We start from the raw sequence: 15,317 nt of genomic DNA on the forward strand, positions 1-15,317 counted from the left end.
CTTTGCCTCTCCCTTCCCTGCCAAGGGTATTCTTGTTCCCCTTTTAGAGAAGGAGTGAAGCATTCACATTTTGATCATCCGTCTTGAGTTTCATTTATTCTAGGCATCTAGGGTAATTCAAGCATTTGGGCTAATAGCCACTTATCAATGAGTGCATACCATGTATGTCTTTCTGTGATTGGGTTAGCTCACTCAGGATGATATTTTCCAGTGCCAACCATTTGCCTACGAATTTCATAAACTCGTTGTTTTTGATAGCTGAGTAATATTCCATTGTGTAGATGTACCACATTTTCTGTATCCATTCCTCTGTTGAAGGGCATCTGGGTTCTTTCCATTTTCTGGCTATTATAAATAAGGCTGCGATGAACATAGTGGACCACGTGTCTCTTTTATATGTTGAGGCATCTTTTGGGTATATGCCCAAGAGAGGTATAGCTGGATCCTCAGGCAGTTCAATGTCCAATTTTCTGAGGAACCTCCAGACTGATTTCCAGAATGGTTTTACCAGTCTGCAATCCCACCAACAATGGAGGAGTGTTCCTCTTTCTCCACATCCTCGCCAGCATCTGCTGTCACCTGAGTTTTTGATCTTAGCCATTCTCACTGGTGTGAGGTGAAATCTCAGGGTTGTTTTGATTTGCATTTCCCTTATGACTAAAGATGATGAACATTTCTTTAGGTGTTTCTCAGCCATTCGGCATTCCTCAGCTGTGAATTCTTTGTTTAGCTCTGAACCCCATTTTTTAATAGGGTTATTTGTTTCCCTGCGGTCTAACTTCTTGAGTTCTTTGTATATTTTGGATATAAGGCCTCTATCTGTTGTAGGATTGGTAAAGATCTTTTCCCAATCTGTTGGTTGCCGTTTTGTCCTAACCACAGTGTCCTTTGCCTTACAGAAGCTTTGCAGTTTTATGAGATCCCATTTGTTGATTCTTGATCTTAGAGCATAAGCCATTGGTGTTTTGTTCAGGAAATTTTTTCCAGTGCCTATGTGTTCCAGATGCTTCCCTAGTTTTTCTTCTATTAGTTTGAGTGTGTCTGGTTTGATGTGGAGGTCCTTGATCCACTTGGACTTAAGCTTTGTACAGGGTGATAAGGATGTATCGATCTGCATTCTTCTACATGTTGCCCTCCAGTTGAACCAGCACCATTTGCTGAAAATGCTATCTTTTTTCCATTGGATGGTTTTGGCTCCTTTGTCAAAAATCAAGTGACAATAGGTGTGTGGGTTCATTTCTGGGTCTTCAATTCTATTCCATTGGTCTATCTGTCTGTCTCTGTACCAATACCATGCAGTTTTTATCACTACTGCTCTGTAATACTGCTTGAGTTCAGGGATAGTGATTCCCCCTGAAGTCCTTTTATTGTTGAGGATAGTTTTAGCTATCCTGGGTTTTTTGTTATTCCAGATGAATTTGCAAATTGTTCTGTCTAACTCTTTGAAGAATTGGATTGGTATTTTCATGGGGATTGCATTGAATCTGTAGATTGCTTTTGGTAAAATTGCCATTTTTACTATAATAATCCTGCCAATCCATGAGCCTGGGAGATCTTTCCTTCTCCTGAGGTCTTATTCAATTTCTTTCCTCAGTGTCTTGAAGTTCTTATTGTACAGGTCTTTTACTTGCTTTGTTAAAGTCACACCGAGGTACTTTATATTATTTGGGTCTATTATGAAGGGTGTCGTTTCCCTAATTTCTTTCTCGGCTTGTTTCTCTTTTGTATAGAGGAAGGCAACTGATTTATTTGAGTTAATTTTATACCCAGCCACTTTGCTGAAGTTGTTTATCAGCTTTAGTAGTTCTCTGGTGGAACTTTTGGGATCACTTAAATATACTATCATGTCATCTGCAAATAGTGATATTTTGACCTCTTCTTTTCCGATCTGTATCCCCTTGATCTCCTTTTGTTGTCTGATTGCTCTGGCTAGAACTTCAAGAACTATATTGAATAAGTAGGGAGAGAGTGGGCAGCCTTGTCTAGTCCCTGATTTTAGTGGGATTGCTTCAAGTTTCTCTCCATTTAATTTAATGTTAGCAACTGGTTTGCTGTATATGGCTTTTACTATGTTTAGGTATGGGCCTTGAATTCCTATTCTTTCCAGGACTTTTATCATGAAGGGGTGTTGAATTTTGTCAAATGCTTTCTCAACATCTAATGAAATGATCATGTAGTTCTGTTCTTTCAGTTTGTTTATATAATGGATCACGTTGATGGTTTTCCTTATATTAAACCATCCCTGCATGCCTGGGATGAAGCCTACTTGATCATGGTGGATGATTGTTTTGATGTGCTCTTGGATTCGGTTTGCCAGAATTTTATTGAGTATTTTTGCGTCGATATTCATAAGGGAAATTGGTCTGAAGTTCTCTTTCTTTGTTGTGTCTTTGTGTGGTTTAGGTATAAGAGTAATTGTGGCTTCGTAGAAGGAATTCGGTAGGGCTCCATCTGTTTCAATTTTGTGGAATAGTTTGGATAATATAGGTATGAGGTCTTCTATGAAGGTTTGATAGAATTCTGCACTAAACCCGCCTGGACCTGGGCTCTTTTTGGTTGGGAGACCTTTAATGACTGCTTCTATTTCCTTAGGAGTTATGGGGTTGTTTAACTGGTTTATCTGTTTCTGATTTACTTCGATACCTGGTATCTGTCTAGGAAATTGTCCATTTCCTGAAGATTTTCAAGTTTTGTTGAATATAGGTTTTTATAGTAAGATGTGATGATTTTTTTAATTTCCTCTGAATCTGTAGTTATGTCTCCCTTTTCATTTCTGATTTTGTTAATTTGGACGCACTCTCTGTGTCCTCTCGTTAATCTGGCTAAGGGTTTATCTATCTTGTTGATTTTCTCAAAAAATCAACTTTTGGTTCTGTTGATTCTTTCTATGGTCCTTTTTGTTTCTACTTGGTTGATTTCAGCTCTGAGTTTGATTATTTCCTGCCTTCTACTACTGCTGGGTGTATTTGCTTCTTTTTGTTCTAGACCTTTTAGGTGTGCTGTCAAGCTGCTGACATATGCTCTCTCCTGTTCCTCTCTGCAGGCACTCAGAGCTATGAGTTTTCCTCTTAGCACAGCTCTCATTGTGTCAAATAAGTTTGGGTATGTTGTACCTCCATTTTCATTAAATTCTAAAAAGTCTTTAATTTCTTTCTTTCTTTCTTCCTTGATCAGGTTATCATTGAGTAGAGCATTGTTCAATTTCCACGTATATGTGGGCATTCTTCCCTTATTGTTATTGAAGACCAGTTTTAGGCCGTGGTGGTCCGATAGCACGCATGTGATTATTTCTATCCTTCTGTACCTGCTGAGGCCCGTTTTTTGACCAATTATATGGTCAATTTTGGAGAAAGTACCATGAGGAGCTGAGAAGAAGGTATATCCTTTTGCTTTAGGATAGAATGTTCTATAAATATCCGTTAAGTCCATTTGGCTCATGACTTCTCTTAGTCTGTCGACATCACTGTTTAATTTCTGTTTCCATGATCTGTCCATTGATGAGAGTGGGGTGTAGAAATCTCCCACTATTATTGTGTGAGGTGCAATGTGTGGTTTGAGCTTTAGTAAGGTTTCTTTTACGTATGTAGGTTCCCTTGTATTTGGGGCATAGATATTTAGGATTGAGAGTTCATCTTGGTGGATTTTTCCTTTGATGAATATGAAGTGTCCTTCCTTATCTTTTTTGATGACTTTTAGTTGAAAATTGATTTTATTTGATATTAGAATGGCTACTCCAGCTTGCTTCTTCTGACCATTTGCTTGGAAATTTGTTTTCCATCCTTTCACTCTGAGGTAGAGTCTGTCTTTGTCTCTGAGGTGTGTTTCCTGTAGGCAGCAGAATGCAGAGTCCTCGTTGCATATCCAGTTTGTTAATCTATGTCTTTTTATTGGGGAGTTGAGGCCATTTATATTGAGAGATATTAAGGAATAGTGATTATTGCTTCCCTTTATATTCATATTTGGATGTGAGGTTATGTTTGTGTGCTTTCATTCTCTTTGTTTTGTTGTCAAGACGATTAGTTTCTTGCTTCTTCTAGGGTATAGCTTGCCTCCTTATGTTGGGCTTTACCATTTATTATCCTTTGTAGTGCTGGATTTGTAGAAAGATATTGTGTAAATTTGGTTTTGTCATGGAATATCTTGGTTTCTCCATCAATGTTAATTGAGAGTTTTGCTGGATACAGTAACCTGGGCTGGCATTTGTGTTCTCTTAGGTTCTGTATGACATCAGTTCAGGATCTTCTGGCCTTTATAGTTTCTGGCGACAAGTCTGGTGTGATTCTGATAGGTCTCCCTTTATATGTTACTTGACCTTTTTCCCTTACTGCTTTTAATATTCTTTCTTTATTTTGTGCGTTTGGTGTTTTGACAATTATGTGACGGGAGGTGTTTCTTTTCTGGTCCAATCTATTTGGAGTTCTGTAGGCTTCTTGTATGTCTACGGGTATCTCTTTTTTTAGGTTAGGGAAGTTTTCTTCTATGATTTTGTTGAAGATATTTACTGGTCCTTTGAGCTGGGAGTCTTCACTCTCTTCTATACCTATTATCCTTAGGTTTGATCTTCTCATTGAGTCCTGGATTTCCTCTATGTTTTGGACCAGTAGCTTTTTCTGCTTTACATTATCTTTGACAGTTGAGTCAATGATTTCTATGGAATCTTCGGCTCCTGAGATTCTCTCTTCCGTCTCTTGTATTCTGTTGGTGAAGCTTGTATCTACAGCTCCTTGTCTCTTCTTTTGGTTTTCTATATCCAGGGTTGTTTCCATGTGTTCTTTCTTGATTGCTTCTATTTCCATTTTTAATTCCTTCAACTGTTTGATTGTGTTTTCCTGGAATTCTTTCAGGGATTTTTGTGTCTCCTCTCTATGGGCTTCTACTTGTTTATTTATGTTTTCCTGGAATTCTTTCAGGGATTTTTGCGATTCTTTCAGGCATTTTTGCAATTCCTCTCTGTAGGCTTCTACTTTTTCTCTAAGAGAGTTCTTCCCGTCTTTCTTGAAGTCCTCCAGCATCATGATCAAAAATGATTTTGAAACTAGGTCTTGCTTTTCTGGTGTGTTTGGATATTCCATGTTTGTTTTGATGGGAGAATTGGGCTCCGATGGTGCCATGTAGTCTTGGTTTCTGTTGCTTGGGTTCCTGCGCTTGCCTCTCGCCATCAGATTATCTCTAGTGTTACTTTGTTCTGCTATTTCTGACAGTGGCTGGACTGTCCTATAAGCCTGTGTGTCAGGAGTGCTGTAGACCTGTTTTCCTCTCTTTCAGTCAGTTATGGGGACAGAGTGTTCTGCTTTCCGGCGTGTAGTTTTTCCTCTCTACAGGTCTTCAGCTGTTCCTGTGGGCCTGTGTCTTGAGTTCACCAGGCAGCTTTCTTGCAGCAGAAAAGTTGGTCTTACCTGTGGTCCCGAGGCTCAAGTTCACTCGTGGGGTGCTGCCCACGGGCTCTCTGCAGCGGCCACAACCAGGAAGACTTGTGCTGCCGTTTCCGGGAGCTTCAGTGCACCAGGGTTCCAGATGGTCTTTGGCTTTTTCCTCTGGCGTCCGAGATGTGTGTGCAGAGAGCAGTCTCTTCTGGTTTCCCAGGCTTGTCTGCCTCTCTGAAGGTTCAGCTCTCCCTCCCATGGTATTTGGGTGCAGAGAACTGTTTATCCAGTCTGTTTCCTTCAGGTTCTGGTGGTGTCTCAGGCACAGGGGTCCTGCCGCTCCTGGGCCCTCCCCCACGGGAGCCCAGAGGCCTTATACAGTTTCCTCTTGGGCCAGGGATGTGGGCAGGGGTGAGCAGTGTTGGTGGTTTCTTCCGCTCTGCAGCCTCAGGAGTGCCCACCTGACCAGGCAGTTGTGTCTCTCTCTCACAGGGACTGGGGGCAGAGAGCTGCTGCGGGCCAGGATCCGCGGGTGTGGGCCTGATTTTGTTAATTGGACGCACTCTCTGTGTCCTCTCATTAGTCTGGCTAAAGGTTTATTTATCCTGTTGATTTTCTCAAAGAACCAACTTTTGGTTCTTTTGATTCTTTCTATGGTCCTTTTTGTTTCTACTTGGTTGATTTCAGCTCTGAGTTTGATTATTTCTTGCCTTCTACTCCACCTGGGTGTATTTGCTTCTTTTTGTTCTATAGCATTTAGGTGTGCTGTCAAGCTGCTGACATATGCTCTTTCCTGTTTCTTTCTGCAGGCACTCAGCGCTATGAGTTTTCCTCTTAGCACAGCTTTCATTGTTTCCCATAAGTTTGGGTATGTTGTACCTTCATTTTCATTAAAGTCTAAAAAGTTTTTAATTTCTTTCTTTATTTCTTCCTTGAACAGGTTATCATTGAGTAGAGCATTGTTCAATTTCCATGTATATGTGGGCATTCTTCCCTTATTGTTATTGAAGACCAGTTTTAGGCCGTGGTGGTCCGATAGCACGCATGTGATTATTTCTATCTTTCTGTACCTGCTGAGGCCCGTTTTTTGACCAATTATATGGTCAATTTTGGAGAAAGTACCATGAGGAGCTGAGAAGAAGGTATATCCTTTTGCTTTAGGATAGAATGTTCTATAAATATCCGTTAAGTCCATTTGGCTCATGACTTCTCTTAGTCTGTCGACATCACTGTTTGATTTCTGTTTCCATGATCTGTCCATTGATGAGAGTGGGGTGTTGAAATCTCCTACTATTATTGTGTGAGGTGCAATGTGTGTTTTGAGCTTTAGTAAGGTTTCTTTTATGTATGTAGGTGCCCTTGTATTTGGGGCATAGATATTTAGGATTGAGAGTTCATCTTGGTGGATTTTTTCTTTGATGAATATGAAGTGTTCTTCCTTATCTTTTTTGATGACTTTTAGTTGGAAATTGATTTTATTTGATATTAGAATGGCTACTCCAGCTTGCTTCTTCTGACCATTTGCTTGGAAATTTGTTTTCCATCCTTTCACTCTGAGGTAGAGTCTGTCTTTGTCTCTGAGGTGTGTTTCCTGTAGGCAGCAGAATGCAGGGTCCTCGTTGCGTATCCAGTTTGTTAATCTATGTCTTTTTATTGGGGAGTTGAGGCCATTGATATTGAGAGATATTAAGGAATAGTGATTATTGCTTCCCGTTATATTCATATTTGAATGTGAGTTTATGTTTGTGTGCTTTCATTCTCTTTGTTTTGTTGTCAAGACGATTATTTTCTTGCTTCTTCTAGGGTATAGCTTGCCTCCTTATGTTGGGCTTTACCATTTATTATCCTTTGTAGTGCTGGATTTGTAGAAAGATATTGTGTAAATTTGGTTTTGTCATGGAATATCTTGGTTTCTCCATCAATGTTAATTGAGAGTTTTGCTGGATACAGTAACCTGGGCTGGCATTTGTGTTCTCTTAGGTTCTGTATGACATCAGTCCAGGATCTTCTGGCCTTCATAGTTTCTGGTGAGAAGTCTGGTGTGATTCTGATAGGTCTGCCTTTATATGTTGCTTGACCTTTTTCCCTTACTGCTTTTAATATTCTTTCTTTATTTTGTGCGTTTGGTGTTTTGACAATTATTGACGGGAGGTGTTTCTTTTCTGGTCCAATCTATTTGGAGTTCTGTAGGCTTCTTGTATAGCTATGTGTATCTCTTTTTTTAGGTTAGGAAAGTTTTCTTCTATGATTTTTTTGAAGATATTTATTGGTCCTTTGAGCTGGGAGTCTTCACTCTCTTCTATACCTATAATCCTTAGGTCTTATCTTCTCATTGAGTCCTGGATTTCTTGTATGTTTTGGTCCAGTAGCTTTTTCCGCTTTACATTATCTTTGACAGTTGAGTCAATGATTTCTATTGAATCTTCTGCTCCTTAGATTCTCTCTTCCATCTCTTGTATTCTGTTGGTGAAGCTTGTATCTACAGCTCCTTGTCTCTTCTTTTGGTTTTCTATATCCAGGGTTGTTTCCATGTGTTCTTTCTTGATTGCTTCTATTTCCATTTTTAATTCCTTCAACTGTTTGATTGTGTTTTTCTGGAATTCTTTCAGGGATTTTTGTGTCTCCTCTCTATGGGCTTCTACTTGTTTATTTATGTTTTCCTGGAATTCTTTCAGGGATTTTTGAGATTCCTCTCTGTAGGCTTCTACTTGTTCTCTAAGGGAGTTCTTCACGTCTTTCTTGAAGTCCTCCAGCATCATGATCAAAAATGATTTGAAACTAGATCTTGCTTTTCTCGTGTGTTTGGATATTCCATGTTTGTTTTGATGGGAGAATTGGGCTCCGATGGTGCCATGTAGTCTTGGTTTCTGTTGCTTGGGTTCCTGCGCTTGCCTCTCGCCATCAGATTATCTCTAGTGTTACTTTGTTCTGCTATTTCTAACAGTGGCTAGACTGTCCTATAAGCCTGTGTGTCAGGAGTGCTGTAGACCTGTTTTCCTCTCTTTCAGTCAGTTATGGGGACAGAGTGTTCTGCTTTCCGGCGTGTAGTTTTTCCTCTCTACAGGTCTTCAGCTGTTCCTGTGGGCCTGTGTCTTGAGTTCACCAGGCAGCTTTCTTGCAGCAGAAAAGTTGGTCTTACCTGTGGTCCCGAGGCTCAAGTTCACTCGTGGGGTGCTGCCCACGGGCTCTCTGCAGCGGCAGCAACCAGGAAGACCTGTGTTGCCGTTTCCGGGAGCTTCAGTGCACCAGGGTTCCAGATGTTCTTTGGCTTTTTCCTCTGGCGTCCGAGATGTGTGTGCAGAGAGCAGTCTCTTCTGGTTTCCCAGGCTTTTCTGCCTCTCTGAAGGTTTAGCTCTCCCTCCCACGGGATTTGGGTGCAGAGAACTGTTTATCTGGTCTGTTTCCTTCAGGTTCCGGCGGTGTCTCAGGCAGGGGTCCTGCCGCGCCTGGGCCCTCCCCCACGGGAGCCCAGAGGCCTTATACAGTTTCCTCTTGGGCCAGGGATGTGGGCAGTGGTGAGCAGTGTTGGTGGTCTCTTCAGCTCTGCAGCCTCAGGAGTGCCCACCTGACCAGGCGGTTGGGTCTCTCTCTCATGGGGTCTGGGAGCAGAGAGCTTTTGCGGGCCGGGATCTGCGGGTCCCTTTGGTTTTTTATATCCAGGGTTGTTTCCATGTGTCCTTTCTTTATTGCTTCTATTTCCATTTTTAACTCCTTCACCTGTTTGATTGTGTTTTTCTGGAATTCTTTCAGGCATTTTTGTGATTCCTCTCTATAGGCTTCTATTTGTTTATTTATGTTTTCCTGCGTTTCTCTAAGGCAGTTCTTTATGTCTTTCTTGAAGTCCTCCATTTTCATGATCAAATGTGATTTTAAGTCTAGATCTCACTTTTCTGGTGTGTTTGAATATTCAGTGTTTCCTTTGGTGGGAGAAGTGGACTCTGATGATGCCATGTAGTCTTGGTTTGTGTTTCCTGGGTTCCTGTGCTTGCCTCTCGCCATCAGGTTTTCTCTGGTGTTACCTTGTTCTGCTATTTCTGACAGTGGCTAGACTGTCCTATAGGCCTGTGTGTCTGGAGTGCTGTAGACTTATTTTCCTGTTTTCTTTCACCCAGTTATGGGAACAGAGTGTTCTCCTTTCAGGCGTGTAGTCTTTCCTGTCTACTGGTGTTCAACTGTTCCTGTGGGCTTGTGTCCTGAGGCGATTAGGCAGATCGCTTGGAGCAGAAAAGTTGGTCTTACCTGTGGTCCTGCAGTTCAAGTTGCTCATGTGGGGCTGCTTTTGAGCTCTCAGTGAGGGCAGCAACCAGGAGGGCCTGCACTGCCTTTTTCCGGGGCCCCTGTGCTCCGGCGTCCTAGGTGGCAATAGGTGTTTTCCTCTGGAGTCAGAAATGTGGGCAGATTGTAGTCTCTTCTGGCTTCCCAGGCGTGTCTGCGCCTCTAAAGGTTTAGCTCTCCCACCCACGGGATTTCGGAGTAGAGAACTGTTTACTGGTTCCTTTCAGGTCCATGTGGTGTCAGCACTGTCAAAAACTGGGAGTCTTAGGGGAGTCATTGTGTGCAATGAACAGAAAGCTAGTGGAACCATTGAGTTAAGGGTTAACTTGATTCTTTTTGACCACTGCCTGGAAGCTTTGCCTATGTCATTTATCATTAGAGCTTCACAGGAAAATGCAAGTAGCTGATTAGGAGCTTTGACTTCTAAAGTATAATAAGTTAATAGTTAAAGTTTAAATAATGATAAGTTTACAATTATTATTATTTTGGCCACAGGCCTGGGAATAGGGGAAGGTTGAAACTTTGGGGAGCAATTGTTATTCTTAGTTCTTTATGGGATGTGGTTATTCTTTTGAATTTGATGTGGCAATGATTATACAATGTCTTTTTGAATTATCAATAAAAGACTGGGGCAAGAGAAAGGCTGGAAACCATGAGAAGAGCATGCGAAGAGTGTGTGAAAACATGTGAAGAGTGAATGAGAGAGTAAATGAAAGAGCATGTGAAGAGTGAATGAGAGAGTACATGAGGGAGTGAATGAGAGAGCGCATGAGGGAGAAAATGTGAGAGCAAGTGAGAGAGCATGAGAAGAGAAAGTAAAGAGTGAGTGAAGAGAGAATGTGAGGTGTATATGAAGATTGTGTGTGAGTGAAAGGAGAGTGCATGCGGTGTGTGTGAGATCTATGTGTGCGGTATGTATGAAGTATGTGTGAGAATGAAAGAATGATGAGCAGAGTTGTGCATGAGTGTGGGAGTTTAAGAAAAGAAAACCACAATAAAAAAGCATAGTGCACAAGAGAAATCAGAGAGTATGTAGCCTCAAACTTCAAGAGAGAGAGAGAGAGAGAGAGAGAGAGAGAGAGAGAGAGAGAGAGAGAGAGAGAGATATTGGTTGATTTTAAGCCTGGAAATTGCCTGTCTGTACCCAAAGAGTAGTCTGTGTATATTTATTATGGGTCTTCCAGATATCCCTGCTTCCAATTGAGAACTCCAATGCTGTGTCAAGGATGGACCCCGGCATGAGGTGTGTTTCCCGTACACAGGATGCAAGAAAATCAGGACATAGTGAAAAGAACAAAACAACGAATAATTAATAAAAATGAAGAAGGTGAAGAATTCCAACTCAAAGTGCCAGAAAACATCTTCAACAAAATCAGTGAAGAAAATTTCCCTGACCTAAAGAAAGAATTTTCCATAAATGGAATACCAAATGGATTGGACTAGAAAAGAAAAAATTTCTCATCACATAATAATCAAAACACTAAATGTACAGAACAAAGAAAGAATATTAAAAGCAGTAAGCAAAAACATCAAGTAACATATAAAGGTAGACCTATCAGAATTATACCAGACTTTTCACCAGAAACTATGAAAGTTAGAAGGTCCTTGGCAGATGTTATCCAGACCCTAAGAAAACACAAATGCTGGCCCAGGCTAGTATACTCAATAAAACTCTCAATGACCATAGATGGAGAAACCAAAATATTTCATGAGAAAACCAACTTCAATAATATCTTTCTTTTAATCCAGCCCTACAGAGGATACTGGCAGGGAAACTCCAACAGAAGAAGAGATAAAACATCCAAGAAAAGTAGAAAAATTAAACATCACACAACAAACCCCAAAGAAGAGATTCATACACATATAGTACACTGTTCTGCAACAAAAATAACAGGTATTAGGAAGCATATGTCCTTAATACCCCTCAACATCAGTGGAATTAATGCCCCAATTAAAAGATACACGCTAACAAACTGGATACATAAAGAGGATCAAGCATTTTCTTGCACACAAGAAACACACCACAGTGACAAAGGCAGACAATACCTCAGAAGTAACAGCTGGAAAAAAGGTTTCTCAAGCAAATGTTGCCATAAGCAAGTTGGAGTTGCCATTCTAATATCAAATAAAATGGATTTTCAACCAAAAGTAATCAAAAGACCTGGGGAACAACACTTCATATACTTCAATTGAAAAATTCACCAAGAAGAAGTCTCAATTCTGAACATCTATGCCCCAAAGACAATGACACCAACATTTATAAAAAAAACTTATTAAACCTGAAAACAAATACTGAATCTTATACATTATTGGTTGGAGACTCCAAAACCCTTTCTCACCAATACACATGGCATTTAAACAAACTATAGAGATACATTATGAAACAAATTGAAGCTATGATCCAAGTTGATTTAAGAGATACCTATAGAATATTTCACCTTAAAAGAAGAGAATATACCTTCTTTTCAGCACCTCATGCAACCTTCTTCAAATCTGACACGACTCTAAAGAAACAAAATAATTTAAATGATCCCATGTATTCTATCAGGCACCTCAGCCATGGCTGAACTTCATTAACAAGAAAACAACAAAAATCACATACTCATAGAAACTGAAAAAGGCTATTCTCAATGATAATCTGGACAGAGGAGAAATAGAGATGAAATAAAAGACTTTATAGAACTCAGGGAAAATGAAGACACAACACACCAAAAATAATGGGAAACAATGAAAGCAAATATAAGAAAATTGATAAGGTCCCACACAAGTAATATAAGAGCATACCCAAAAGCTCTAGACCAGAAAGAAACAAAAACAACAAAGATGAATAGATGGCAGGAAATAGTCAAATTCAGGGTTGAAATCAACGAGTTAGAAATGAAGTGAATGAAAGCTCAAAGCACACATTGCACCTCACACAATAATAGTAAGAGATTTCAACACCCTACTCACATCAATGGACAGACCAAGGTAGCAGAAATTAAACAGAGACAGAGAGACACTAACAGAAGTTATGAACCAAATGTATTTAACAGATATTTATAGAACATTCCAACCCAAAACAAAAGGATATACCTTCTCACAACCTCATGGCACCTTCTCCAAAATTATCATATAATTTGTCACAAAGCATGCCTGAACCAATACAGAAGGTAGAAATAATCCTGTGCATTCTATCAGAACACCATGAACTAAGGTTGGTCTTCAATAACAACAATAAGGAAAGAATGCCCACATATACACTGAAGTTGAACAATGCTCTCCTCAATGATAACCTGGTGAGGGAAGAAATAAAGAAAGAAATTAAAGACTTCTTAGAATTTAATGAAAATGAAGGTACAACATACTGAAACTTATGGGACACAATGAAAACTGTGCTAAGAGGAAAACTCATAGCTCTGAGTGCCTGCAGAAACAGGAGAGAGCATATATCAGCAGCTTGACAGCACACCTAAAAGCTCTAGAACCAAAAGAAGCAAATACATGCAAGAGGAATAGAAGGCAGGAAATAATCAAACTCAGTGCTGAAATCAACCAAGTAGAAACAAAAAGGACTATACAAAGAATCAACTGAACCAAAAGCTGGTTCTTTAAGAAAATCAACAAGATAGACAAACCCTTAGCCAAGTCTGACCAGAGGTCACAGAGAGTGTGACCAAATTAACAAAATCGGAAATGAAAAGGGAGATGTAAAAACAGAATCTGAGGAAATTAAAAATATCATCAGATCCTACTACAAAAGCCTATATTCAACAAAACTGGAAAATCTGGAGGAAATGGCCAATTTTCGAGACAGATACCAGGTACGAAAGTTAAATCAGGAGCAAATAAACCATATAAACAACTCCATAACACCTAAAGAAATAGAAGCAATTATTAAAAGTCTCCAAATCAAAAAGAGCCCAGAACCAGATGGGTTTAGTGCAGAACTCTAGCAGAACTTCATTGAAGACCTCATACCAATACTGTCCAAAATATTCCACAAAATTGAAACAGATGGAGAACAACTAAATTCCTTCTATGAAGTCACAATTACTCTTATAGGTAAACAAAACAAAGACCCAAGAAAGAGAATTTCAGACCAATTTCCCTTATGAATACTGATTCAAAAATACTCAATAAAATTCTTGCAAACCAAATCCAAGAACACATCAAAATGATCATCCATCATGATCAAGTAGGCTTCGTTCCAGGTATGCAGGAATGGTTCAATATACAGAAAACCATCAACATAATCTACTATATAAACAAACTCAAAGATAAAATCCACATGATCATTTCATTAGATGCTGAGAAAGCATTTGTCAAAATTCAACACCCTTTCATGATAAAAGTCCTGGAAAGAACAGAAATTCAAGGCCCATATCTAAACATAGTAAAAGCCATATATAGCAAACCAGTAGCTAACATTAAACTAAATGGAGAGAAACTTGAAGCAGTTTTACTAAAATTAGAGACTTATCAAATCTGCCCTCTCTCTCTCTCTACTTATTCAATATATTTCTTGAATTCCTAGGAGCAAAATCAGACAACAAAAGGAGGTCAAAGGGATACAAATTGGAAAGGAAGAAGTCAAAATATCACTGTTTGCAGATGACATGACAGTATACTTAAGTGACTCCACAAGTTCCACCAGAGAACTTCTAAGCCTGGTAAACAAATTCAGTGAAGTGCCTGGGTATAAAATTAATTCAAACAAATGAGTAGCCTTCCTGTACACAAAAGACATATGGGCTGAGAAAGAAATTAGGGAAACAACACCCTTCTTAATAGTCCCAAATAATATAAAATACCTCTGTGTTATTTTAACCAAGCAAATGAAAGATCTGTATGATAAGAACTTCAAATCTCCGAAGATAGAAATTGAAGACCTCAGAAGATGGAAATATCTTCCTTGCTCATGGATTGGCAGGAGCAATCTAGTAAAAACGGCCATTTTACCAAAAGCAAATCTACAGATTCAATACAATCCCCATCAAAATTCCAATCCAATTCTTCATATAGTTCGAAAGAATAATTTGCAAGTTTATCTGGAGTAACAAAAAAAAAACCAGGATAGCTAAAATCATCCTCTATAATAAAAAGACTTATGGGGTATTCACTACCCTGACCTCAAACAGTATTACAGAGCATTAGTGATGAAAACTACAAGGTATTTGTACAAAGACAGGCAGATAGACCTGTGGAATAGAATTGAAGACACAGAAATGAAGCCAACACACCTATGATCACTTGATTTTTGACAAAGGAGCCAAAACCATCCAGTGGAAAAAAGATAGAATTTCAACAAATGATGCTGGTTCAACTGGAGCTCAGCATGTAGAAGAATGCAAATTGATACATTCTTATCACCCTGTACAAAGTTAAGTCCAAGTAGATCAAGGACCTCTACATCAAATCAGATGCACTGAAAGTATAGAAGAAAAAGTGGGGTAGGGTTTCCAACACATGGGCACTAGGGAAAATTTCCTGAACAGAACACCAATGGCTTATGCTCTATGATCAAGAATCGACAAATGGGATCTCATAAAGCTGCAAAACTTCTGTAAGGCAAATGACACTGTCATTAGGACAAAATGGCAACCAACAGATTGGCAAAAGATTTTTTACCAATCCTACAACTGATATAGGGCTAATATCCAAAATACACAACGAACTAAAAAATTAGACTCCAGAGAG

The sequence above is a fragment of the Rattus norvegicus genome, chromosome 7 (assembly GCF_036323735.1).
Source record: "Rattus norvegicus strain BN/NHsdMcwi chromosome 7, GRCr8, whole genome shotgun sequence".
NCBI classification, from domain to species: Eukaryota; Metazoa; Chordata; class Mammalia; order Rodentia; family Muridae; genus Rattus; species Rattus norvegicus.